General features: G+C 42.1%; 1 long non-coding RNA gene across 3 annotated transcripts in view; it reads left to right on the top strand.

The window, feature by feature from the left end:
* Positions 1 to 26,086, top strand: part of LOC105607964 (uncharacterized) — a 185,836-nt gene that overhangs the window by 155,606 nt on the left and 4,144 nt on the right. For 2 of the 3 annotated variants that reach the window (XR_009599232.1, XR_009599231.1), the window contains 2 exons: positions 10,755 to 10,796; positions 11,427 to 11,568. This is a non-coding gene — a long non-coding RNA (uncharacterized LOC105607964). Of the gene's footprint in view, positions 1 to 2,983; positions 3,039 to 3,697; positions 3,806 to 10,754; positions 10,797 to 11,426; positions 11,569 to 12,306; positions 22,726 to 22,992; positions 23,679 to 26,086 lie in introns of all 3 variants that reach the window. The other variant, XR_009599233.1, reaches the window with a different exon arrangement.

The following is a 26,086-nucleotide window of genomic DNA, read 5'->3' as shown; positions in this document are numbered from 1 at the left end:
ACTTGGATAACTGTGATATTGAATGGTGTGCCTTGGAAATGAACAGAGATCATTCTGTCGTTTTTGAGATTGCATCCAAGTACTGCATTTTGGACTCTTTTGTTGACCATGATGGCTACTCCATTTCTTCTAAGGGATTCCTCCCTGCAGTAGTAGATATAATGGTCATCTGAGTTAAATTCACCCATTCCAGTCCATTTTAGTTCGCTGATTCCTAGAATGTTGACGTTCATCCTTTGCCATCTCTTGTTTGACCACTTCCAATTTGCCTTGGTTCATGGACCTGACATTCCAGGTTCCTATGCAATATTGCTCTTTACAGCATCGGACTTTGCTTCTATCACCAGTCACATCCACAGCTGGGTATTGTTTTTGCTTTGGCTCCATCCCTTCATTCTTTCTGGAGTTATTTCTCCACTGATCTCCAGTAGCATATTGGGCACCTACTGACCTGGGGAGTTCCTCTTTCAGTATCCTATCATTTTGCCTTTTCATACTGTTCATGGGGTTCTCAAGGCAAGAATGTTTAAGTGTTTTGCCATTCCATTCTCCAGTGGACCACATTCTGTCGGACCTCTCCACCATGACCCGCCCATCTTGGGTGGCCCCATGGGCTTTGCTTAGTTTCATTGAGTTAGACAAGGCTGCAGAATATCAGGGTATTTTCTATTCTTAGTCTCCATGATGTAACATTTGGGCATGTGTTCTTTTTTTGCCTGTTTATCCTTTTATAAAATATTTTTAATTGGAGGATAATTCCTTTCCAATTTTGTGTTGGTTTCTGCCATATATCTCTGCCACCCCCGCCCCAACCCCCACTGTATTGCTGTATTCTTGATCTTAGTGTTTTTCTTCCACCGTTCAGTTCAGTTGCTCAGTTGTGTCTGACTTTGTGACCCCATGGACTGCAGCATGCCAGGCCTCCCTGTCCATCACCAACTTCCAGTGTTAGTAAACTCATGTCCATTGAGTCGGTGATGCCATCCAACCAACCATCTCATCCTCTGTTGTCCCCTTCTCCTCCTGCCTTCAATCTTTCCCAGCATCAGGGTCTTTTCAAATGAGTCAGTTTTTTGCATCAGGTGGCCAAGTATTGGAGTTTCAGCTGCAACATCAGTCCTTCCAGCGAATATTCAGGATTGATTTCCTTTAGGATTGACTGGTTGCATCTCCTTGCAGTCCAAGGGACTCTCAAGACTCTTCTCCAACATCACTGCTCAAAAGCATCAATTCTGTGGCACTCAGCTTACTTTATAGTATAACTCTCACATCCATACATGACTACTAGAAAAACCATAGCCTTGACTAGACAGACCTTTGTTGGCAAAGTAATGTCTCTGCTTTTTAATATACTGTCTAGGTTGGTCATAGCTTTCATTCCAAGGAGCAAGTGTCTTTTAATTTCATGGCTGCAGTCACCATCTGCAGTGATTTTGGAGCCCCCAGAAATAAAGTCTGTCACTGTGTCCACTGTTTCCCCATCTATATGCCATGAAGTGATGGCAACCATATGCCAAGACCTTAGTTTTCTGAATGTTGAGCTTTATGCCAACTTTTCCCACTCTCCTCTGTCACTTTCATCAAGAGGCTCTTTAGTTCTTTGCTTTCTGCCGTAAGGATGGTGTAATCTGCATCTGAGGTTATTGATATTTCTTCTGGCAATCTTGATTCCAGCTTGTGCTTCTTCCAGCCCAGTGTTTCTCATGATGTACTCTGCATATAAGTTAAATCAGCAGGGTGACAATATACAGCCTTGACGTACTCCTTTTCCTATTTGGAACCAGTCTGTTGTTCCATGTCCAGTTCTAACTGTTGCTTCCTGACCTGCATACCAATTTCTCAAGAGACAGGTCAGGTGGTCCCGTATTCCCATCTCTTTAACAATTTTCCAGAGTTTGTGGTGATCCACACAGTCAAAGGCTTTGGCATAGTCAATAAAGCAGAAGTATTTGTTTTTCTTCCACACCTCCTCCTAATTTGGTATATACATTCAATGCCTTTGTCCTGGTTTTAATTCTCCCTGTGGTATCTCATATTGTAGAGTGAGATCCTTGAGGGGTTCATGAGGTGCTGATCCTTTGAGAAAGGTGTTTTCCTTTGACTGCCTGTCTAGCTCTGTTGATGGGCATCATGGGTGGCTTGGCTGGACCATTATAATGAAGCAGTGAGAACTAGATGACTACAACCCAGTGTTCCACTTCTGAATTTCTGAATCAGCGATCAAGTCAAAAGGTGACTAATGAACAGTTAATCTGATGTTTTGCATTTATGGATCTCCATTTAAAAGGTGATGGTGCACAGACATTTTTTTCCTCCAGAAGTCAAAGAGTTAACACAGAAATTAGATCTAGTTCAGTTTTTACCAAGAAAGTTTACACTGATGGTCAAAGCACCTGTTTTATTATACATGTAAATATTAATTAGTCTATTAATCTTTCAATTTATCAGTTTTCAGAAACAAATCCAAATAGTTTACATGCTTCAAGGAAATTTTAAAATGCATGTTTACTTCTTCAAAACTATAATTACTGTGAAAACTCTTTTTGTTGTTTCCACTATTTTGTAGTTATATCTAGCAGTCACATTTGGACAAAATATATAGGCTCCTCATTAATACTACTTGAATATGTTATATTTAATTACATATGTTGTCTGTTACTTCCAAGACTTTCTTGGGGCCACATTTTAGCACTCTAAAAATGAGCTGTGTACCTTGTAATCTATGGACAGTTCATGGAACACTTTCCCTCCCACCCCCCACAAACCAAACACTGTTATTAAATTTATGCTGCTGCTTGGCTATTTTGGAATCAAGAAAGTGTGGGAAGTGCCTGCATGGAGGATGCAAGACTTTGATTCTGACAAAAGGAAAGAATGAGAACATGATAAATAAGGCAGAAGAATTGCTCTGACTGAAGGTTTCAAAACTATACCTCCCTCTTCCTCTAATTTGAACATGGTTCCGTGTACGTCTGACACCCAGAAGTTGGTGATGACTTTTTCTGCAGTGCCTAAAGGAGCAACAAAAGATGGATCAGGTGCCTTACTATCACTTTATTTCCAATATTTTAAAATCAGTGTAGTAAGCTAACGATGTCAGTTCTTACTGATGTTAGAGGGGGCATTTTCACCTAGAGATTAAGTATAAAACCTTGGAATGGTAAAATATTTTTAAAATTTTTTTAATTTTAAAAAATGTTTACTTTATTTTGCTTTACAATACTGTATTGGTTTTGCCATACATTGACATGAATCAGCCACAGCTGTACATGAGTTCCCAATCCTGAACCCCCTTCCCACCTCCCACCCCGTATCATCTCTCTGGATCATCCCCGTGCACCAGCCCTAAGCATCCTGTATCCTGTATCGAACATAGACTGGCAATTTGTTTCTTACCTGATAGTATACATGTTTCAATGCCATTCTCCCAAACCATCCCGCCCTCTCCCTCTCCCACAGAGTCTAAAAGTCCATTTTATATTGGAGCTATAGTTAATTAACAATGCCTTAGTTTCAGGTGTAGTCAGCAATACGTGTATCTGCTTGTTTTCAAATTCTTTTCCCATTTAGGATTTTACAGACTGTTGAGCAGAGTTCCCTGTGCTATAGAGTAGATCCTTGTTGGTTTTCTATTTTATATATGGCAGTGTGTATATGCTCTAATACTGTTTCCTCCATATCTGCTGCCACTATCCAGACTTCCTGCCTCCTTCGAGTATCTCACTATCCTGCAGAGAATGTTCTGCCTCTCCTTCCTCCAATATTCTCCCTTCCAATAAGATCACCAATTTTATTTTTTAAAAAGGTATGATATTAAAAAAAAGTTTTAATTTTTATTTCAATATTGTTATTTATAATGTTTGTTTCAGGTATACAGAAAAGTGATTCAGTTATATATATGTATATGTACACATATTCCTTTTTAGATTTTTTCCATTATAGGTTATTACAAGATATTGAATATAGTTCTCTGTGCCATGCAGTTTATCTACTTTGTGCTTGTTTATTTTACATATAAATGTGTATATATTTTAATCCCAAACTCCCAATTTATCCCTCTGCCCTACCTTTTCTTTTTGCTAACCATGAATTTGTTTTCAAAATCTGTGAGTCTGTTTCTGTTTTATAAATAAGTTCATTTGTATCATTTATTTAGAGTCTGTGTGTAAGCAATATCATACGATATTTGTCTCTTACTTCACTTAGTATGATAATCTGTAGGTCCATCTACGTTGCTGCAAATTGCATTACTTCGTCTTTTTATGGCCAAGTAATAGTATGTTGTATATGTGCACCACATCTTCTCTCTCCATTCGTCTGTTGATGCACATGTAGACTGCTTCCGTGTCTTGGCTGTTGTAAATAGTGCTGCAATGAACACTTGGGGCATGTATCATTTCAAATTATGGTTTTCTTCACCTATATGCCCCAGAATGGCATCGTTGGGTCATATGGTAGTTCTACCACTATTTTTTTCTTTAAACTTAAAAAAATTTTTCTGATGATGGCCATTCTGATTAGTGTGAGGTGATATCTCATTGTAGTTTTGATTTGCATTCTCTAATAATTAGTGATGTTGAGCATCTTTTCAAGTGCCTCTTAGCCAGCTGTATGGCATCTTTGGGGAAATGTCTATTTAGGTCTTCTGCTCATTTTTTGGTTGGGCTTTTTGATATTGAGCTGCAAAAGCTGTTTGTATATTTTTGACATTAATCCCTTGGTCACGTCATTTGCAAATATTTTCTCCATTCTGTATATTTTCTTGTTTTGTTTTATTTTTTTTTATTTTTATGATTTCCTTTGCTGTGCAAAATCTTACAAGCTTAGTTAGGTCCTGTTTGTTTTTGTTTTGATTCCATTACTCTAGGAGACAGATCCAAGGGATATTGCTGCAACTTATATCAGAGTGTTCTGCCTATGTTTTCCTCAAAGAGTTTCATAGTATCAGGTCTTACATTTAGGTTTTTAATCTGTTTTATTTTTGTGTATGGTGTTAAAGAGTGTTCTCATTTCTGGGAATTTTAAAGATTGTCCAGTCCTGTCAAATCCTCTAAGAACCTTCTTCCAACTTTGGGTCCAGAGTTTTGCTTGATAATCCCTTAGCCTGATGCTTATAGTAAGTTCTTACACACTTCCTATCCCATTACTTTTGACCTCAGAATAGTAATCTTTAAGCCAAGTTAAATTTTCTAGTTGCCATGGACAGGTAAGTTGCTTAATGTGCAGCAAAATATAGCAGATATTTGGGGATCAGACAGACTGCAGTTCAAGTCTCACTTCTGCCATGTCTTAGATGTGCAACTGGTCCTTACTCAACATCTATAACCTTTATTCATTTATTCAAGTCATCCAAGAAATCATTAGTGTAAATGAAGCTTGTACATACAGAATGTGCCAGCACTAGCGTGGACACGGAGTGTACATTGTGAAACACAACCGATATGTTTCCTGCTCTCCAAGAGCTTAGTTTCTAAAGATACATAAGAATGAGTTGCCAGTGAGCATCCAGAGGTTAAGTTCTCTGATTGGGATAGCCTAGGCTTGGAAATGAGGCCCACTGTGTAGGCAAAACTTTTGGAGAAATTACACCAAGAAGGAAATGGCAACCCAATCCAGTACTCTTGCCTGGAAAATGCCATGGATGGAGGAGCCTGGTGCAGGCTACAGTCCATGGGGTCGCAAAGAGTCAGACGCGACTGAGCAACTTCACTTTCACTTTCATATATGAAGAATGACTGGGGGTAGTCTGATGGTTAGGAATAATTATGAGTACCTTGACACTCCTAGGTTGTTCGGTTATAGCGTGAAACAGAGACAAAGAGTGTAACACACCAAGAGCGCATCTGACAGGTCAGTACTGAGTCAGAAAGCATATACAGACTAGGTACCATCGTAGACAACGGAGATGCGAAAATGAGTTGGATACTGTCTTTGTCCTCTTGGGTCTCAGTGGCCCGAGGTCCACCTCTAGCTGTGTAGGTGGCCTCTATTACTGCTCTCGTCCCCACTGTATTGTGCTTGCCTGTTCCCATGTCTTGAGACCACCAGTATCGTGAAGTCAGGAATGCTTCCATCGTAGATACTGTGGTATATTTAATGCTGAGCAGTGCCTAGTGGACCTTTATATTCATCTTACCCCCATAGCAGATGGGGTCGGTTCCCTGTTACATCATTTCTCCCTTACCTTTTCAGCTTACACCTGCCCAACTTTTAACTCCTCTCCCTGGAAGCTTATATTTGCCTGAAGCTTTTCTTTGATTAGATCCACTCAGTTCGCATATGAGTGCAGGAGAATTTAAGCACCACCCTCCATCCATGGGATTTTCCAGTACTCTTGCCTGGAAAATCCCATGGATGGGGGAGCCTGGAAGGCTGCAGTCTATGGGGTCATGAAGAGTTGGACACGACTGAGCGACTTCACTTTCACTTTTCACTTTCATGCGTTGGAGAAGGAAATGGCAAGCCACTCCAGTGTTCTTGCCTGGAGAATCCCAGGGACGGGGGAGCCTCGTGGGCTGCCGTCTATGGGGTCGCACAGAGTCGGACATGACTGAAGTGACTTAGCAGCAGCAGCAGCAGCGGCTCTCAGTGGCATGGGGTATATAGTTGGTATAGAAAACCTCAGCTTCCAGCACCTGGGATGACTCTGAGGCATGTCTTCTACACTGGCTCCATGTTCTCCCTAGAGGATTTAGATCCGGTTACCCCAGAGCAATAACTCAATGGATAATTTACACTCCTTTCTTTATCTTTGGAGACGGAAATGGCAACCCACTCCAGAAATCTTGCCTGGAGAATTCCTTGGACAGAGGAGCCTGGCAGGCTGCATGGGGTTGCAAAGAGTCAGGCATGACTGAGCAACTGTCACTCACTCACTTCTCATCTTTCTTTTTCCACTTTCTTACCAGTGATCCCAGGGATTTCCATAGCTCCCAAAGAAGCTACTTACATTTGAATCCGCCCAGTCTGCATCTCTTCGAGAGAGATAAGCTTCATCTAAATTATTTCATCTGATTGATGATTGTCATTTATAACTTTATTGTTACTTCTGTCTCAGGTATTCCTTTGGAAAAGGTGTATGGATTCATTATATATTCTAATGTATTATCTATAGATTATAAGATTAAGTAAACCATCTATCTGTGGATACTTTTTAAGTTGATCTGTCTTTATACTTAGGAATGTCTCTTAATAGTAAACATCCCTGGTGACCTGGATGGTAAAGAATCTGTCTGCAATGCAGGAGACCTGTATTCGATCCCTGGGTTGGGGAGATCCCCTGGAGAAGGGAATGGCTACCCACTCCAGTGTTCTTGCCTGGAGAATTCCATGGATGAAAGAACCTGGCAGGCTACAGTCCATGGGGTTGCAAAGAGTCAGACACAACTGACCAACTATCACTCATTCCCTCAAGGTCTCTCTGGCTGCCAAGTTTTTCTCCTGTATTTAGGGAATTCTGCCTAAAAAGAGCCCATCTAGCATGATAGGAATGGAAAATGTTAGATACTTTTGTGGCCACAAGTGGGCACATGACCTGGGCATTGACCATCAGATGTATCCATCTCTACTCTCTCTAAATTGGAAGCAAATGTCATAGAGAAGTAGGAAGAGCCTAGAGCTGATTCTGTCAAGAGATGGGAACAGAGACAACAATTCGAATGGTACCTTCCAATATCCAGTGTTGGTGGTGGCACATGGCAGGACCCAAGACCTCAAACATGCCTGCACCCACACAATGTCACTTGAAGATTTGCGAGCATTGCTCCTTCCCTTGCAGTTTCCGAGCCTGGCTCTCCAGTCCTCCCAGAGATCCTTTGATCTCTCCAGTATCTTTCATAGCAAAATTCTTTCTTGCCAACATGTCAAGGTTGGTTTCTATAGCTTGTAACTAAGAATGGTGTCTGTCAGGATAGAACCAGGAAAATAGTCTTCTGCATCTTTCAGGCAGATGGGATTTAATACAGATAATTGGTTAAAAGGGTAATGGAAAATTGGCAAGAAATGGAGAAACAAAGGAAGCTGCTATCTCCACCAGGGTTGGAGGGGCAGGGGAGGAAGGGAGCCCATTGTCTGACAGGAGCTAGAACCACACAGGGGTGCCTGGAGAGGGGACCAGCGGGATCCAGGATCTGAAAACTCATAGAAAGGAAGGGTGAGAAGGAGAGAAAGAAAGATCTGATCTTCCTTTTTTTCTCTCTCTCTCTCTCCAACTTTATACCGTACCTATTATTAACTATAAGTAACTACCAGAAGCTAGAGGGCAAGGGAGCCTGTAGTACACGGCAGAATAGAGGAAGAGTCAGAAATAGTTCTGAAAGCCAACAGGCAGCTGACATGCCCATGTCCTAGAAGTCCAAATACTTCAATTAAAAAAAAATTTTTTTATTAAGAGTATAATTGCTTTGCCATGCTGTGTTAGTTTATGCTGTACAGAGAGGAGAATCAGCTATATGATGTATAGATATATCCCTCCCTCTTGAATCTCCCTCCCACCCCCATCCCATCCATCTAGGTCGCCATGGAGCAATAAGCTGACCTCCCTGTTCTATACAGCAGCTTCCCACTAGCTATCTATTTTGCACATGGTAGTATATATATGTTACCCACTCCAGTGTTCTTGCCTGGAGAATCCCAGAGATAGGGGAGCCTGGTAGGCTGCTGTCTGTGGGGTCGCACAGAGTCGGACATGACTGAAGCGACTTAGCAGCAGCAGCAGCAGCAGTAATGTATATATGTTAATCCTAATCTCCCAGTTCATCTTCCCTCCCCTTCCCCCCGACCCTCTGTCCAAATCTCCGTTCTCAAGTCTGCGTCGCTCTTCCTGCCCTGGAAATAGGTTCACCCGTACCATTTTTCTAGATTCCACATGTATGCATTAATAGACAATATTTGTTTTTCTTTTTCTGACTTCCATCACCTTATATGAGAGATTCTGGGTTCATCCACATCTCTGCAAATGACCCACTTTCATTCCTTTTTTGACTGAATGTGTGAAGAGAACAACCAAGTAGAGGGCTGGGATCTGAATCTTGTGCTTTCCTAACTCTTAAAAAATAGGGAAAGAAGAGATTTCTCTTAAGCTGAAGCATCAGAGAGAGAGAAGGAAAATGAGGCAAGAGTAGGGCCCTGGATGTCACGGCTCTGAAGCAATCAACTCTGCCAGACTCCTGACTGGACTTCCACCAATTAGACCCGTGAATTATTCATCAAGTCTAGACAGGAGACTCAGAGCGCTTATCCAGGAGCTTTGGGTATCATAGCTTCTAAGCCAGGCTATTCCCTGGGTAACATGGGTTATTAAGTGAGGATAACAGTGCTTGCCAACTTTCACTGGGCAAGGTGAGGAGCAGCGAATAATGAGGATTTTTAAATACTTGGCAAAATAGAGAAATGAGTCGCAGCACGAATCTTAATTGATAACTTAGAGACAAGCGCATTCGCTCTCACAGTTTGAACTGATGGTGTTGTCCTAGATGAATTCCGTGAATAAATGGAATGTGATCTCTTTGTTACTGGCAGTACATACGAGGAAACAAAGGTCTGGGCTTGGATTCATGAGAAGGAACTTGGTATATAGGCAAAGCTTCTGAGCCCATGCCAACACAAAATGAGCACATTACAAATATTTGTTCCCTTCTTCTCCCTTCTTTTTTATCATAGCTCTAACCTAGAGGGCAAAAAAGGGAGAAAGTGGAAATACTTTCTAGAAAATGCTTTTTTTAGAAATCATTTTATAGGAAAATGCTTAAAGGAATTAAAACCCCAAACTCAATATTCCTGCTTATTATTGAAAAAAAACCCAAACTCAGTATTCCTGTTTATTGTTGAAAACACCAAAAATCCATGGGCATTGTAAATCAAAGGCCATTTACTTAGGATTTCAGACATTCTTTAAAAAAAAAAAAAATCTGTACTTACTTTGTTTCTTAAAAAATCCTCATTTACCATGGCTGCTGAAAAATGCCTCTGGATTTCTATTTTGTGTGGGCTTTTATTCTCAGCTGGTGTCTGGTGTTTCTGTGACCCAAGCAAGGAGTGAGTCCCTGTGACTTTACCACACTCTTTCTTCTGGACACAGATGGAAATGTGATCACTTCAAGGCCCGTTGCAAAGGAGCTGGGTCTCTGCCATGGGTCAGCAGCAGTCAGGAGGGTTGCCAAGAGACGGTACAAAACATAAGACCCCTACATCTCCCTCCAGGCTTCTGGAGCAGCCTCCTCCAGCTCAGCTGCTGGGATTTTAGTTCCTTCACTGAAATCCAAACACATCTGTCCCCAGGACAGGAAAGTGCTTATTAAGTGACTTCCTCCATGCTGGCTAGCCTTGTCTTATTCAGCCCTTGAAGACAGTGTGGGGCCTGTGTGAAAAGGGGGCCATTTCAGGAATGGAGGCAAACCCCAGGGATGGGTCACTGGAGTGGAAGCGTGCCAGCCAGCATTGATACCTGTGGGGCAGCCATCAGAGTACTCACTGCTTGGCTTGTCTTTGAAACATCAGCTGCAGCTCAGACAATATCGGATCTCCCTTACGCTTCACCCTTGCATGGGCAGCCTGTACGCCTTGTCTCTCGTTCTTCTTCTTGTTCTTGGGCACAATCCTTTTAATCTGCTTAATATCATAGCACAACAGAAATATTTATCGCTTCATTTGTGTGTCAGTTAGGTGTCTTCAAATATTGATTTTGTCATGACTTTCTGTTTTAGAAAGTATGATTTCAACCCCAAATGTAATCTTTTTTTTTTGTAAATATATAGGAAGCGTGGTAGTGTCAAGCCAAGGTGGTGGAGGTCAAAAAGGTAAGTCTTCCCCAACAATTTTTAGAATTAGGTTGCCCTGCAGGGCCCTATTCCAGACAGGCCAAGAACCTTCCTGGGATGGGGAAGATCCATGTTCAGGGTCTCTGGGTTAGAATGCTCAGGGGGCAGCTCTTCTCTTCCTCCCATTGTTGCCAGTGGTGCTAACCTCACGGTGGACCCCTAATCCTGAGGCTCCTCATGGAAGCTGGTGCTCTGGGACCCCAGCAGCCGCCACTGCTCCCCTTGAGTCTGTCTCACCCACTCAGTCATTTACCATGGTACCCGAATGGCCATCGTTGCAATGTCCTATTCTTTCAGGGCTATTTTAAACATATTTCCTCATTCTTTTTGGTATTTAATTCCTCATTCCAAATAGAATGCTACCTCTATTCACTTCCTATTGTGGTAAAGAGTTCTCTCACATCCTTTATCCTTCCTCTGACCTTCCAGTTTGTCACACTACAGTTCTCACTCGTCTGCAGTTTCTGACTTTGGAATAGTCACTGTTGAGCCGAGAAGCCTACCATTATTATGTTTCCTTTCTTATTCACTCATTATTTTTCCCTAGAGCTGATAAATTACTTATGTTAAAAAAAACTGTACTTAGTTTTCTCTGTGTGTGTTTTACAGTTTCCCAGCCCTCACTCCAGTACTCTTGCCTGGAAAATTCCATGGACAGAGGAGACAGGTGGCTACAGTCCATGGGATTGCACAGAGTCAGACATGACTTCACTTTCACTTTCAGCCCCTCTATAAGCCCATAAGATTCAAGGTACGAATTTTTTATTGGACTGTAATTGCTTTATAATGCTGTTAATCTATGCTGTACAATGAAGTGAATCAGCTCTACGTATAATATACCCCTCCCTCCTAGATCTCCCCACAACTCCCCATCACACCCATCTAGTCACCGCAGAGCACTGAGCTGAGCTCCCTGTGCTGGGTAGCAGGGTCCCATTAGCTGTCTGTTTTACACATTGCAGCACATTTGTGTCAATCCCTGTTTCCCAGTTCATCCCAACCCCGTGTCCACACATCCATTCTCTACATGTGCGCCTCTATTCCTGCCTTAAGTGACTAAGCGCACCAGGACAATACCATTTTTCTGGATTCCACATAAATGCATTAGTATACAGTATTTGTTTTTCTCTTTCTGACTTACTTCACTCTGTATAACAGGCTCCAGGTCCATCCATATCTCTACAAATTACCCAATTTTGTTCCTTTTCATGGCTGAGTAATAGTCCATTGCATATATGCACCACCTCTTCCCCATCCACACGTGTTGATGGATATTTAGGTTGTTTCCATGTCTGGGCTATCATAAATAATGCTGCAATGAACATTGGAATGCATATGTCTTTTTTAATTTATTTTTTTAATTGAAGGATAATTGCTTTACAGAATTTTGTTGTTTTCTGTCAAACCTCAACATAAATCAGCTGTAGGTATACATATACCCCTCCCTTTGGACCTCCTTACCATCTCCTTCCCCATCTCACCCCTCTAGGTTGATACAGAGCCCCTGTTTGAGTTTCCTGAGCCACACAGAAAATTCCTGTCACTATCTATTTTACATATGGTAATACAAGTCTCCATGTCACTCTTTCCATACATCTTACCCTCTCCTCCCCTCTCCCTATGTCCATAAGTCTATTCCCTATGTCTGTTTCTGCACTGCTGCCCTATAAATAAATTCTTCAGTACCATTTTTCTAGATTCTGTATATGTGCATTAGAACATGATATCTTTCTAACTCACTTCACTCTGTATAATAAGTTCTAGGTTCACGCACCTCATCAGAACTGACTCAAATACATCCCTTTTTGTGGCTGAGTAATATTCCATTCTGTATATGTACCACAACTTCTTTATCCATTCATTTGTTGATGGACATCTAGGTTGCTATTGTTCTGGGTTCTAGGACATCTATATAGCATCTAGGACATGCTACTGTTCTAGGACATCTAGGTTCCATGTTCCAGCTATTGTAAATAGTGCTGCAGTGAACAATGGGATACATGTGTCTTTTTCAATTTTGGTTTCCTCAGGGTATATGCCTAGGAGTGGGATTGCTGGGTCATATGGTGGTTTTAGTCCTAGTTTTTTAAGGAATCCCCATACTGTCTTTCATAGTGACTGTATCAATTTACACTCCCACCAACAGTGCGAGAGCATTCCCTTTTCTCCACACCCTCTCCAGCATTTGTTTGTAGACTTTTTGATGATGGCCATTCTGACCAGTGTGAGGTGATATCTCATTGTAGTTTTGATTTGCATTTCTCTAATAATGAGTGATATTGAGCATCTTTTCATGTGCTCTTTAGCCATCTGTATGTCTTCTTTGGAGAAATGTCTGTTTAGGTCTTTTTCCCACTTTTTGAGCAGATTGTTTATTTTCCTGGTATTAAGTTGTATGAGCTGCTTGTATATTTTAGAAATTAATCCTTTGTCAATTGTTTCATTTACTATTATTTTCTCCCATTCTGAGAGTTGTCTTTTCACCTTGCTTATAGTTTCCTTTGCTGTGCAAAAGCTTTTAAGTTTAATCAGGTCCTACTTGTTTACTTTTGTTTTTATTTCCACTACTCTAGTAGGTGGGTCATAGGGGATCTTGCTTTGATTTACGTCATCGAGTATTCTGCCTATGTTTTCCTCTAAGAATTTTATAGTTTCTGGTCTTACATTTAGGTGTTTAATCCATTTTGAGTTTATCTTTGTGTATGGGGCTAGGAAGTGTTCTAATTTCAATCTTTTACATGTAGCTGTCCAGTTTTCCCAGCACCATTTATTGAAGAGGCTGTCTTTGCTGCATTGTATATTCTTGCCTCCTTTGTCAAAAACAAGGTACCCGTAGATGCATGGGTTTATTTTTGGGCTTTCTATCTTGTTCCATTGGTCTATATTTCTGTTTCTGGGCCAGTGCCATACTGTCTTGATGACTGTAGCTTTGTAGTATAACCTGAAGTCAGGAAGGTTTATTCCTTCAGCTCCATTCTTCTTTCTCAAGACTCCTTTGGATATTTGGGGTCTTTTGTGTTTCCATATGAATTGTGAAATTTTTTGTTCTAGTTCTGTGAAAAATGCCATTGGTAATTTGATAGGGATTGCATTGAATCTGTAGATTGTGTTTGGTAGTATAGTCATTTTCACAATATTGATTCTTCCTATCCAGGAATATGGACTATCTCTCCATCTGTTTATGTCATCTTTGATTTCTTTCATCAGTGTCTTATAATTTTCTGTGTACAGTTCTTTTGTCTCCTTAGGTAAGTTTATTCCTCGTTGTTTAATTCTTTTTGTTGCAGTGGTGAATGGGATTGATTCTTTAATTTCTCTTTTTTTTTTTCATTGTTAGTATATAGAAATGTAAGTGATTTTTGTGTATTGATTTTGTATCCTGCAACTTTGCTAAATTCACTGATTAGCTGTAGTAATTTTCTGATACTAGCATATGTCTATTTGAATTAGAGTCTTCTCAGGGTATGTGACCAGTAGGGTCATATGGTAGCTCCATTTTTAGTTTTTAAAGAAACCCCCATGCTGTTCTCCATAGTGGCTATATCAATTTACATCCCTATCAACCATGCAGGAGGGTTCCCTTTTCTCTATACCCTCTCCAGCATTTTTTGTTTGTAGATGTTTTTAATGATGGTCATTTTAACTGGGTGTGAGGGGATATTGAAAGGTTGTTGCTGAACCACAAAAGATGCCAGGATTCTTGGCCTCTGGAAGAGAAGAATTCAATCTGGGGCCAGAGATGAGGCTTGATCGCTCAGAGCTTTTGTGTAATAAAGTTTTATTAGAGTATAAAAGAGATAGAGAAAGCTTCTGACATAGACATCAGAAGGGGGCAGAAAGAGTGCCCCCCTGCTAGTCTTTAGCTGAATGCTACATAGCTACTAGCAGTCTGCTAATTAAAGAAAGGAAATGTCTCAAAATTCAGAGAATGGCACCAGGCCCCTCACCCACAACAGGCATTTTGAGAATGTTGTGGCCACGCGTTCCAGGAAACAAACTTACTCAGAAGGACAATGCAGATGGTGGAGTGCAGTTTATTACACCGGTGGACCCAAGGCAGAGTCTCCTCTTAGCCAAGGACCCTGACCAGTTTTTGTGAAAACCTTATATACCTAAGTGTATGTGCTCAATTCCACCTCCCCAAATTCTCTGAAACTAGTCTGAACAAAGGAAAAGAAAGATACAAAGTTAACCCATGATTTGTATGCCTTAAACCCGTGATTCATATGCCTTAAGCCTAGGTAGTTAACAGTGGACAATTATCAACAGGTCATACCCCAATAAGCAAAATAGAATTTATGATTCTATTTGGTTACACAGATAATTAGGGTATTCTTTTAGGTGACGGACAGTCTAGGTACAAGCCCTGGGGCTCTTTCATCTGAGGGGTCTGGTTTTCCAGCTGGTATGTTGTTTCTATAGATACAGGGCATATAGTTCAAAGTCCACAGTCTGGCCCAAGATGGAGTCCTGCTTTCAAGATGGAGCCTGTTCTGTCTGTTTCCTCCTTCATTACCCCCTCTTGATGCTCTTAACTCATAGTATGAGCATTACTCATAGGGATATATTGCACCCTGGCTCTCTGACCACCAATTTGGGAGAACGACACCAACCTTTGGGTTACAAAGTTCATAATACTTTGTAAAATGCAGGGTCCACAAAGCAGAACTATCAAAGCAACTATAACAATGGTAAGTATAGTTTTCCACCAATCACCCTTCACCAGATAGGACTGAAGTCCAAAAAGGAATGTTTTCATTTCATGTTGCTTTTACCTGGTTTTTCATGTCATCTAAAGCAGCTGATACATTGGCAGATAAATCAGGAATATATACACAACATTCAAACTTAATTATAGCACAAGTCCCTCCTTGAGCAGCTGTGAGCATGTCCAAAACCATTCTTTTTTTTTTTTTTTGAAATTGGTTATTTTTTATTTCCTGAGAAACTCAAGCATTTTGTTGAATTTTAGTGTTGAGCAAAGATTTAAATTTCTCCTTAAGGAGTTTAGAGAAATGACTGTATGAACTTAAGATGTTTGTATTCTTTATGTGATGCTGTGCAGATTGTTTTTATATAGAAGGATGTCACCTACAGCCATATTCAATAAAATAAAAACTGTTGAGGCATGCATATTTCAGCACATCTTTTATACATAAAGAAACTAAAACACAATTTAGTATTGCTATGGTGAGGAGAAGGGGATGACAGAGGATGAGCTGGCTGGATGGCATCACTGACTTGATGGACTTGAGTCTGAGTGAACTGCGGGAGTTGGTGATGGACAGGGAGGCCTGGTGTGCTGCAATTCATGGGGTCGCAAAGAGTCAGACACAACTGAGCGACTGAACTGAACTGATGGTGTTGAAATTCTTAGTAAAAAGATGGCCCATATCTATGTGTACAATATTCTTTAATTAATTGTACTTTAGTCTTTTTTACATTTTACTTTACTTTACAATACTGTATTGGTTTTGCCATACATCAACATGAATCCGCCACGGGTGTACATGAGTTCCCAATCCTGAACCCCCCTCCCACGACCCTCCCCATACCATCTCTCTGGGTCATCCCAGTGCACCAGCCCATTCTATTTTGAATTACTGCTTTTCTCATTTAGATTTGTTCTTCATTTAAGGCTTGGATGGCTTTAGCACTATCTAGGAGGGCCTGTTTTGTGAAATTAGTCAAGGCTTCTACTTTAATCATTATAGCTGTTGTCCCTACAGAAGGTACAAATAAGGCAGCAGTATGCTCATACCACTGAAACACAGACTTTGTCCACCTAGCATGTAAATAAGGTAGATTTACCGGGGCTTGTTGTAGGTTAGGTTTTATGCTGCCGTGGGCAAAAGTGAATCCCAGTGTGCAGCGGCCTACCCAGCTGATTGGTAACCAGGACCAAAGGTTAGGCCCACAAAGCCATTGTGTTCCGTTGGGCGCCACCCAGCGGATTCCAGGGTTATATTTCCAATCAGAGCCTGGCAGTGGATGGACTGGTTGGGGTGGTATGTGACTTCGAATGTTTGTTTACATTGTTCGGGGGATAGATACCCCATGTATTTTAGTTCTTTTAGGTCTAATGGATGGTCACCGAACCCTACCTTTTGTTCTTTTTGTTCCAGAATATAGCGGTAGGAGTAATTAATTGACCCTTTTCTGGGGTCATCCAGAAATATTCATCCCAGACTTGGTAGAATTGTTCAACATACCTAGAGGTCTGTCCTTCCTTGCTGGTCAGGGAGATTTTTTCCTTTTTGTTCTTTAAATATGAGGTATAGGCTTTTGTTACTTCTACGAAACTGATGTTTACATCAAATGTAACCCCATGAGCCAAGTCTATTGACTGTAGGTCTGGCTTATACCAAGAGAGCAAGGAGAGATTATGGTTGACAAGAGGAAGGAAAGTCTCTTTTTGTTGTCCTAGGAAAGAGCATAGTGGTTTAAAATCTCCTTGGCGGAGCGGTGACACCCAGCAAGGAAGTCCATCCATCACAGACGGAGGCATAGCCCCACATACCCAGCAGTTGGAGGTGTTGTGGAAGGCCGCGTGGGAATGTGTCCATGAGATGAAAACATTGTCCTGAGTTGAAACAGAAGTTAAATTCAAAATCACGTTGATGAGGCCAAGCAGCAGGAGTTGATTATGCAGCTTCATCCTGAAGGGGCTCATCCAGGATCTTTTCCTTTTTCTTCTTAAGGATGATCTTAATCTCTCGAGGGTCAGTGGGGTCCCTCTGCTCAGTCCACTCAGCATTTTCTGGGTCTGCGTGGTATGTTCTCTTCATCCTCATGTGGTGGATCCAGGGAGTGACACCTGCAACTTTAACTGCCGTAGGGGTGGTTAGCACAACAGTATATGGACCCTTCCAATGTGGGCCAAGGAGTTGTGTTTCCAGCCCTTGACCCACACCTGATCCCCAGGCACAAATTCGTGAATCTGTTCCCCAGTGGAGAAACGGCACCCTTTCTTGCACAAACTTAGTTACCTGATTTATTACCTTACCCAGTTGTTCCAACGGCTGTGAAATCTCATCTCCCCTTACCTGAGGCAAATTTGTTGACATCTGTTTTATTATGGGAGGGGGCCTCCCATACACAATTTCATACAGAGAATAGCCATGGGACCATGGGGTCATCCTGAGTCTGAGCAGAGCCGTCAGACACAAGCCCACCCAGGAGTAGTCAGGCTCTATGACCCACTTGGAGAGTGTCTCTTTTAAGTGTCCAGTTGGTTCCTTCCACCATCCCAGAACTCTGGGGCCTATATGCTGTGTGTAATTTCCACTTGATGTTTAAAGTTTTGCTTACTTGTACTAAATCAGCTATGAAATCTGGGCCATTGTCCAATCCAATGCTGATAGGAAATCCAAATCTGGGAACTATCTCCCTAAGCAGGCACTGGGTTACTTCTGATGCTCTTTCAGTCCGGGTAGGAAAAGCTTCTACCCATCCCGAGAATGTACATACCATGACCAGCAGGTAACAGTAGTGTTGATGAGGTTTCATTTCAGTGAAGTCCACTTCCGGGTGTTCAAAGGGCAGCATACCTTTTGGCTGAATCCCCAGAAGTTTCTGTGTCTAGAGGCAGCATTGACCTGTGAGCAGGCAGTGCAGTTCTGAGATTCCGTCCTGCATAGGGAAGAGAGGTAGGGAATCAAGAAATATTTTCAAATTAGCTCTTCCAGTTTATCAGGCCTAGATGGGTCGCTTGGTGTGTTTGGCTTACCAGAGTGGGTGCCAGCTCCTCTGGTACCAATAATTTGCCACTTGGCAATTCCCACCATCGCTTTTCAGTCTTGATGGCCCCTTCTGCTTTGGCTAGTTGGTTTTGGGCTTCGGTGTATTTTGGAGAGTCCAGTGTTAGCTCAGGCAGCTCTGCCAATACGAGAGCTTTAATAGGGACTTCACTTGTCACCCCCAAGCCCTCGGCTGCTTGTTTAATGGTCATATCTGCCAGTCTGTTTCCCTGAGCCTGGGGGGTATCCTCTTTTTGATGTCCTCGGCAGTGTATGACTGCAACCCTTTCTGGTTCCCAGGCAGCATCTAATGGGGTCTTAATTTCTTCCTTATTTTTAATATCTTCTTCACTAGTTGTCAAAAGGCCTCTCTCCTTATATAGACCCCTGTGTACATGTAGTATGGCAAAAGCATACCTGGAGTCTGTGTAAATGTTTGTCTTCTTACCTTTTGACAGTTGGAGGGCCTGAATTAGAGCATATAGTTCAGCCCGTTGAGCAGACCAGTGTGATGGCAGAGAGCTAACCTCAACGATGGTTTCTTCCATGACTACTGCATATCCTGACAGTTGTTGTCCTTGTTTCACCAGGCTGGTGCCATTGGTGTATAGGACCAAATCTTGGTCCAGGATTGGCTGGTCTGTCAAGTCAGGGCTGCTGGCATATTTCCTTGCAATCATGTGAGGGCCCACCTTCTCCCACAAGAAAGAGAGCGGCCAGATTCAGGGCCTGACAAGGCTCAATAGTAACATGGGGCATAACAGTCCCTGGTATTGAGTAATCTGGGATGTTGACAGCCATTTATGGGGGTCCCCTTGCAGAAGAGTGTTGACCTCATGCAGGACTTTTACGATCAAATCTTGGCCCAAAGTCAGCTTGGTTGTCTCCAGACCAGTAAGGCAACTGCAGCAACTTCCCATAAGCATCCTAGCCACCCAGTGGCAACATTGTCCAGCCATTTTGGGAGATAAGCCACAGGTCTGTCCCATGTCCCATAGCCACCTTGTCCTTTTCAGTCACATGAATAGTAAATGGCTGAGCAAGGTCTGGCAGTCCCAAGGTGCCTGCTGACGTAATTGTACTGGGTTTAAGCTCTATTACCAGTGGGACTTGTTTTGGGGGGCTGCGGGGGGCAAGGGGTGTTGTCTTCCACTCAGACCTCAGGGAATTGTTGAGTTAACTCTCTCTCTCGACTGTTTAGCCCATCCAGTTTTCCCTCTGGGAGATCGTGCAACTTCCATTCATCCTGAGGGGTTACCGAGAGGAAGAGTAAATAGATGGTTGAGCCCATTCGAAGAGTGGGTCTTTTGTGGAAGGGGGGGAAGGTCACTTGTGCCCCCAATTTAGACAGCAAGTCTCTTCCCAACAAAGGTATTGGGTTCAGGGATGTATATAAATTCATGAGTAACTTGGTGTCCCCCCCATCTGACATTTTTGCGGTAGGCTTGAGACACAAAGGCTGCATTTATTACCATCTGAGACCCAGCAGCCTCTGGATCTATTGGCGTATAAAGTCTACAGGCCTCGCACAGTCTTTCGTAGAATTCAGAGGGTGATTCGCTTTCCCTTTGAATCACTTGGGAGGGTTTTGCCCTACTTATAGGTTTTCGGGCCCCACTCTTGAGACCTTGTAAAATAGCCACCCGATATCTCTCCAGGTGGCCCCTCCCTTTCTCTGTGTTACAGTCCCAGTTGGGCCTCTCATTAGGGGTGGCTAGTTCTGCCCACTGCTGCAGGTTTGCAGTACACTCAGGTGCTATTTCTCTTAACCACTTTCTGGCCTCAGTTAGGATCCTGTGTCTTTCCCCAGTGCTGAAAAGGGAGACTAGTAGTTGGATTATGTCATCCCATGTAGGGCGGTGGGTTTGAAAAATAATCTCCATTAGCCTAATCATGGCTTGTGGCTCCTCCGAGTATGGTGGAGTGTGCCTCTGCCAGTTTAATATATCCGTAGAGGAAAATGGCTGGTAATAATAGGCTACAGGGCATGGATGGTAGTGCCCACATGCTTCCTGAACTGGAGGCTGTTGTAGCTCTCTGAGGAGCATCTGTAGTAGGGTACTTTCCCCCTGTTCCTTGGCAGAGCGCAGCCTCTGTCTAATTCCTGTGTTTTCTTCCCCCTTTCCATCAATACTCACCAGGAGAGATGGGTACAATCTAGGAGATCCAGCTGAGGTGGAATCCCGGGGGCGTTGACCAGAGGTCTCCATCGCTGGGATCAGAGCCTGCCGAAATGGTGGCTCTATGATCTCCGGGAGAGCTGGCGGAGGAGCAGCGGCTGCTGCAGGAACTTCACCTGGCCCTGGATTGGGCATTAAGGCGGACTCCGGCCCTGGTGGAGCACTGGGAGGCAGGCGCATCATTATCCAGTATGACAGAGAAGTCAGGTCATCACTGTCCAAATCCTGTAGAATTTCTTTTTATTTATTCAGTCAATTTTTGTGCCATTAATATTTTTCCTTTTCCCTTCTGGATACAGAACCTCATCCAAGGAGGAGGGTCTTGAGCTAACCCTAGCCATGAGTCAACATATGGATATTGATCCAGGTGTCCCAGCTCTGCTGAGACTTACTCTATAGACTGCTTCCACTATTTTTAAGTTCATGGTGTCCTCTGGTGGCCATCTTACTTCCATAGGGGCCATTTGACCTCACAGAGTATGTGGAGGTGGTTAGGTGTCTTCTTCACCTCATAGTCTCCTCCAAATCCCTTCTTTAAATTTTTAGTCATGCACTTCAATACAGTTGCCTTAGATTCACTTCCCCCATCTTGCTTACCTTCTCAGACCTTCTTCTACTTTTCCTTTTCATTCTGTCTATGAAGTTCTTTGTACCCTATGTACTTCTGATATTTCCACTCAATGAAACACTTAATTGGGATGAGAAGAGCCTTACCTGCCAGATCCCAGAGGGAGAAGGGGGATTGGCGTCTTTACCTGCTGGTCAGCACGGCTGAACCAGAACACCACATGGTCCAAGACTGTTTCTCCCTAACTTTTTAAGTCCGTTCTGCGTTGATCAGGTGCGGATGAAAACACAGATGGGTTAAATATCCCATGTCTCAGGCCATCTCCAGAAAAGCCCATTCATACTCCTTCTTCTAGCCTGATAATTCTGAGGGGGTCAAGAATTTCACAGCAGATGGGACACCTCCTTGGGGAGGGCAGAGTACGAGCACACAAAGACCAAGTTTCCTCTCCTAATAATCCCCTGGCAATTGCTTGGTAATAATTTTCCCCAAGACGGCATGGACACCACCTCCTAAATGACCTTCACAAATTTCCTTCCTAAGCCCTAACACGCTTATCTACCTGTGTACCAAGCAATCGCCACTACCTGCCGACTCCAGGCTCCTGTGGGTCCGTGCCCCTTCTAGTCCCTCCCGGGGGGGTGATCAGGCCCCCTCTTCCACCCTGCTGGGTGGGTTCCTCCTCACCTGACTGCTCAGTTCCCCTGCTGCCATCCACTACCTGCTAATGTGAAAGGTCCAGGTGTTGAGAAGCAGAATCCTTCCAGAAGGGCGAGGCACCTTCCCTCTCCAGAAGATTCAAGCCGCAAGGCCGCGGAGTAGTCCCAAATGGGACTTGTCTCCTCAAAGTGAGTTTCCTGCCAGCGCACCAAATGTTGTAGCCACGCGTTCCAGGAAACAAACTCACTGGAAGGACAATGCAGATAGTGGAGTGCAGTTTATTACACCGGCGGACCCAAGGCAGAGTCTCCTCTTAGCCAAGGACCCCAACCAGTTTTTGTGAAAACCTTATACACCCTAAGTGTCGTGCTCAAATCCACCTCCCCAAATTCTCTGAAACTAGTCTGAACAAAGGAAAAGAGAGATACAATCAAAGTTAACCTGTGATTTGTATGCCTTAAGCCTAAGTAGTTAACAGTGGACAATTATCAATAGGCCTGTGGTCATACCCCAGTAAGCATAATAAAGTTTATAATTCTGTTTGGTTACACAGATAATTAGGGTATTCTTTTAGGTGACAGAGTCTAGGTATGAGCCCTGGGGCTTTTCCATCTGGGGGGTCTGGTTTTCCAGTTGGTATGTCGTTTGCGTAGATACAGGGCATATAGCTCAAAGCCCACAGTCTGGCCCAAGATGGAGTCCTGCTTTCAAGATGGAGCCTGTTCTGGCTGTTTCCTCCTTCAAGATAACCTTGGCACCAGGTGAGTCATCCTGGGCCATAAAATGATTGACATGAATCTTGAAGAAAGGCAGATTTCCGTACAAATATATAGTTTCATTAACATAGATTAGGAGAACAATGTATGAGTATAACATACTGGTTTGTCAAGTCTTCTGCCCATTTTTTGATTGAGTTTCTTTTTTTTTCTTTTTTTGAGATTAATCTCTTGCCAGTCTCTTCATTTGAAAATATTTTCTTCCATTCTGAAATAACTATGAGGTAAGTACATTGTGACCCAATTTTATAGATAGAAAACGTGAAGCACAGGGAGGCTCTCTGTCTGACCACAGTGGCAGAGGAAGGATTTGAGCCCAGCCAGTCTGGCTTCTGCATCCACGCTCCCAACTCCAACAAGATAGCCTTTGAAAAAACTATGTAAGCGAACCAACCAGATAAGCAGTTGGTAAATGTTTTTTAAATAGAGCTCTTTCTCCTGTATGTCCCTGTCCTCTCACATTCATCTGGATTGCTTACTTACTACAGCTGTCTCTGCTATCATAGTAGGGTTTATTTTTACTATTTTCTGGGGAATTTCCTATATCTCCTTTCTGTATTGATTCTTTGTTTTCTGGATATCATTTCTTCTTTCTTGGTGTATCTTATTGCTTCAGTGGGAAGTAAGGAGATCAAACTAGTCAACCCTAAAGGAAATCAACCCAGAATACTCACTGGAAGGAAAGTTGCTGTAGCTCCCCAATACTTTGGCCACCCAATGGAAAAGACCTTGATGCTGGGAAAGATTGAAAGAATGGGGGTGGCAGAGGATGAGATGGCTAGATAGCATCACCAGTTCGATGGACTTGAATTTGAGCAAACTCCTGGACATAGTGGAGGACAGAGGAGCCTAGCATGCTGCAGTCCATGAGATTGCAAAGAATTGGATACAACTTGGCTGCTGAATAACAAGACCTTTAGAAGACTTCTTGAGAAAAGGTACATGGGAGAGAAGTACTTTCTAGATCTTAAATGTCAGAAAATGTTTGTATTCTAGTTTGATAGCACTGGATATGGTGGTCACTGCCTTCTTATTCTAGGTATATCTGTGACTTGTTTTTTTTCCCTTTCTTGAAACTTTTACTATCTTCCTGATATTCTAAAATTTACAACTTGGTGGGTCTTTTCTCATTTATTGTGCTGGGTGCTCAATAGGACTTTTCTGCAGGTCCATAAAATGTTCTTGTAATATTCCTTTTGACATTTTTCCCTTCTGGATCCTTACCGTAGGATGTTGGGCCTCTTGATTTAAACCTTCTAGTTTAACCTTGTTTTCTCTTCTAGATTTTAAAGATTTTGAGATATTTTCTTATTTTCCATATATATATAAACATATAAATATATTTTTATCCATATAATTTTAAATTTAAATTAAAATTTTATATTTTTAAAACTTTATTATGCTAATAAAAGTGTCTGCTTATTCCTTTTTCTTCATAGTGTTGTAACCAAGGACCCCAACCAGTTTTTGTGAAAACCTCATATACCCTAAGTGTATGTGCTCAAACCTACCTCCCCAAATTCTCTGAAACTAGTCTGAACAAAGGAAAAGAAAGATACAATCAAAGTTAACCCATGATAATGATACGTATGCCTTAAACCCGTGATTCATATCCCTTAAGCCTAGGTAGTTAACAATGGACAATTATCAATAGGCCTGTGGTCATACCCCAATAAGCATAAGAGAATTTATGATTCTGTTTGGTTACACAGATAATTAGGGTATTCTTTTAGGTGACAGAGAGTCTAGGTATGAGTCCCGGGGCTCTTCCATCCGGGGGGTGGAGGGGGGGCTCTGGTTTTCCAGTTAGTATATCATTTCCATAGATACAGGGCATATAGCTCAAAGTCCACAGTCCGGCCCAAGATGGAGTCCTGCTTTCAAGATGGAGCCTGTTCTGTCTGTTTCCTCCTTCAATAGTATCCTGACCTTGTTTTAACAATAGCTTATCCTCTCTTTCTGAGGTCATTAAATATAATTCTATTAAAGTTTTCTTTTTAGTGTGCTATGTCTTTTGAGTTTTCTTTCTTCCTTGCTTCCATTTTGATGTCTTTTACTTCAGACTTTTTCTTCAACTGTCAAGTAATCATTGGTTTTCTGTACTTATTTTTTTTAAGGTTAGGTTAAAATAAATTCTGGATGCTTCGGGTGCTTACACTTGTTTTGTTGACTGTACAGTGCATGGTAGAATAGCTGGGTGATGAGTTGGCTTTTTAATTGAGAGATTTCTAAATGTCAGGACCTATAGGATTTAATGTATATCTAAGCATATAATGTATTTATTTATGTAAAATTAAAGTCTTGAGAAGACTGAGACAATTTCTATTATGGCAGCACAAACAACTAAAAATTCAATGTGAGGCATGTGGTTCCTAAAACGCCTCCTGCTCTGTCTGCAGCTTCAACTCTGTCTCCCCACTATATTGCTTATCAAATTCTTCCCCACTACTAAATTCGTACTCATCTTAAGGTAGAGCTGTTTGGTTCTTGCTGACCTACGTCCTCAGAATTCTCTTTCTACCTGTATTCAGCTTTATAAGTTATTTTCCTACAGGAAGGCAGTCTAACCAATAGAAGAATCATTCTTCAGTTTCTGCCACATACAGAAACATCAACTGTTGAGGTTAAAAACCCTAATAGTTACATGATAGTTATTATAAACTTGACTTCTGGATTGATGCCAACTTATATAATATCCTTATATTATATTCTGATTAGATCCATTCTAATTAGATCTATTCTAATCATTAAGATAATTACATACATATTAATTACATTTATCTTGATGTACATTCGTCTCCTTTTTCAGTGATTCTGCTGAAACCACATGTTTGTTTATCCTCTTGATGAAATTTTCTACATATTGGAACAGGTGACTAACCTAGCCTAGCCTAGGTGACTAGGCTGTCCTGGATAGGACTTTCAATTCAACGCTTTAGACCTCTCAACAATACATTTGCCAGGAATTCCTCCCCCAGTCCTCAAGATTTAGAAACACAGTAGTGATAGACATAGCTGGATCCTTAAACATGATTTCCTTCGTGTGGAATCAAATACTTGATTTTCTGGTGTTATTATAACTAGACCTCCTCAGTTCAGTTCAGTCGCTCAGTCGTGTCTGACTCTTTGTGATCCCATGAATCGCAGTACGCTAGGCCTCCCTGTCCATCACCATCTCCCAGAGTTCACTCAGACTCACGTCCATTGAGTCCATGATACCATCCAGCCATCTCATCCTCAGTCGTCCCCTTCTCCTCCTGCCCCCAATCCCTCCCAGCATCAGGGTCTTTTCCAATGAGTCAACTCTTTGCATGAGGTGGCCCCAGTACTGGAGCTTCAGCTTTAG

The sequence above is a fragment of the Ovis aries genome, chromosome 2, assembly GCF_016772045.2.
Source record: "Ovis aries strain OAR_USU_Benz2616 breed Rambouillet chromosome 2, ARS-UI_Ramb_v3.0, whole genome shotgun sequence".
NCBI classification, from domain to species: domain Eukaryota; kingdom Metazoa; phylum Chordata; class Mammalia; order Artiodactyla; family Bovidae; genus Ovis; species Ovis aries.
This window is presented reverse-complemented; position numbering and strand designations above follow the sequence as displayed.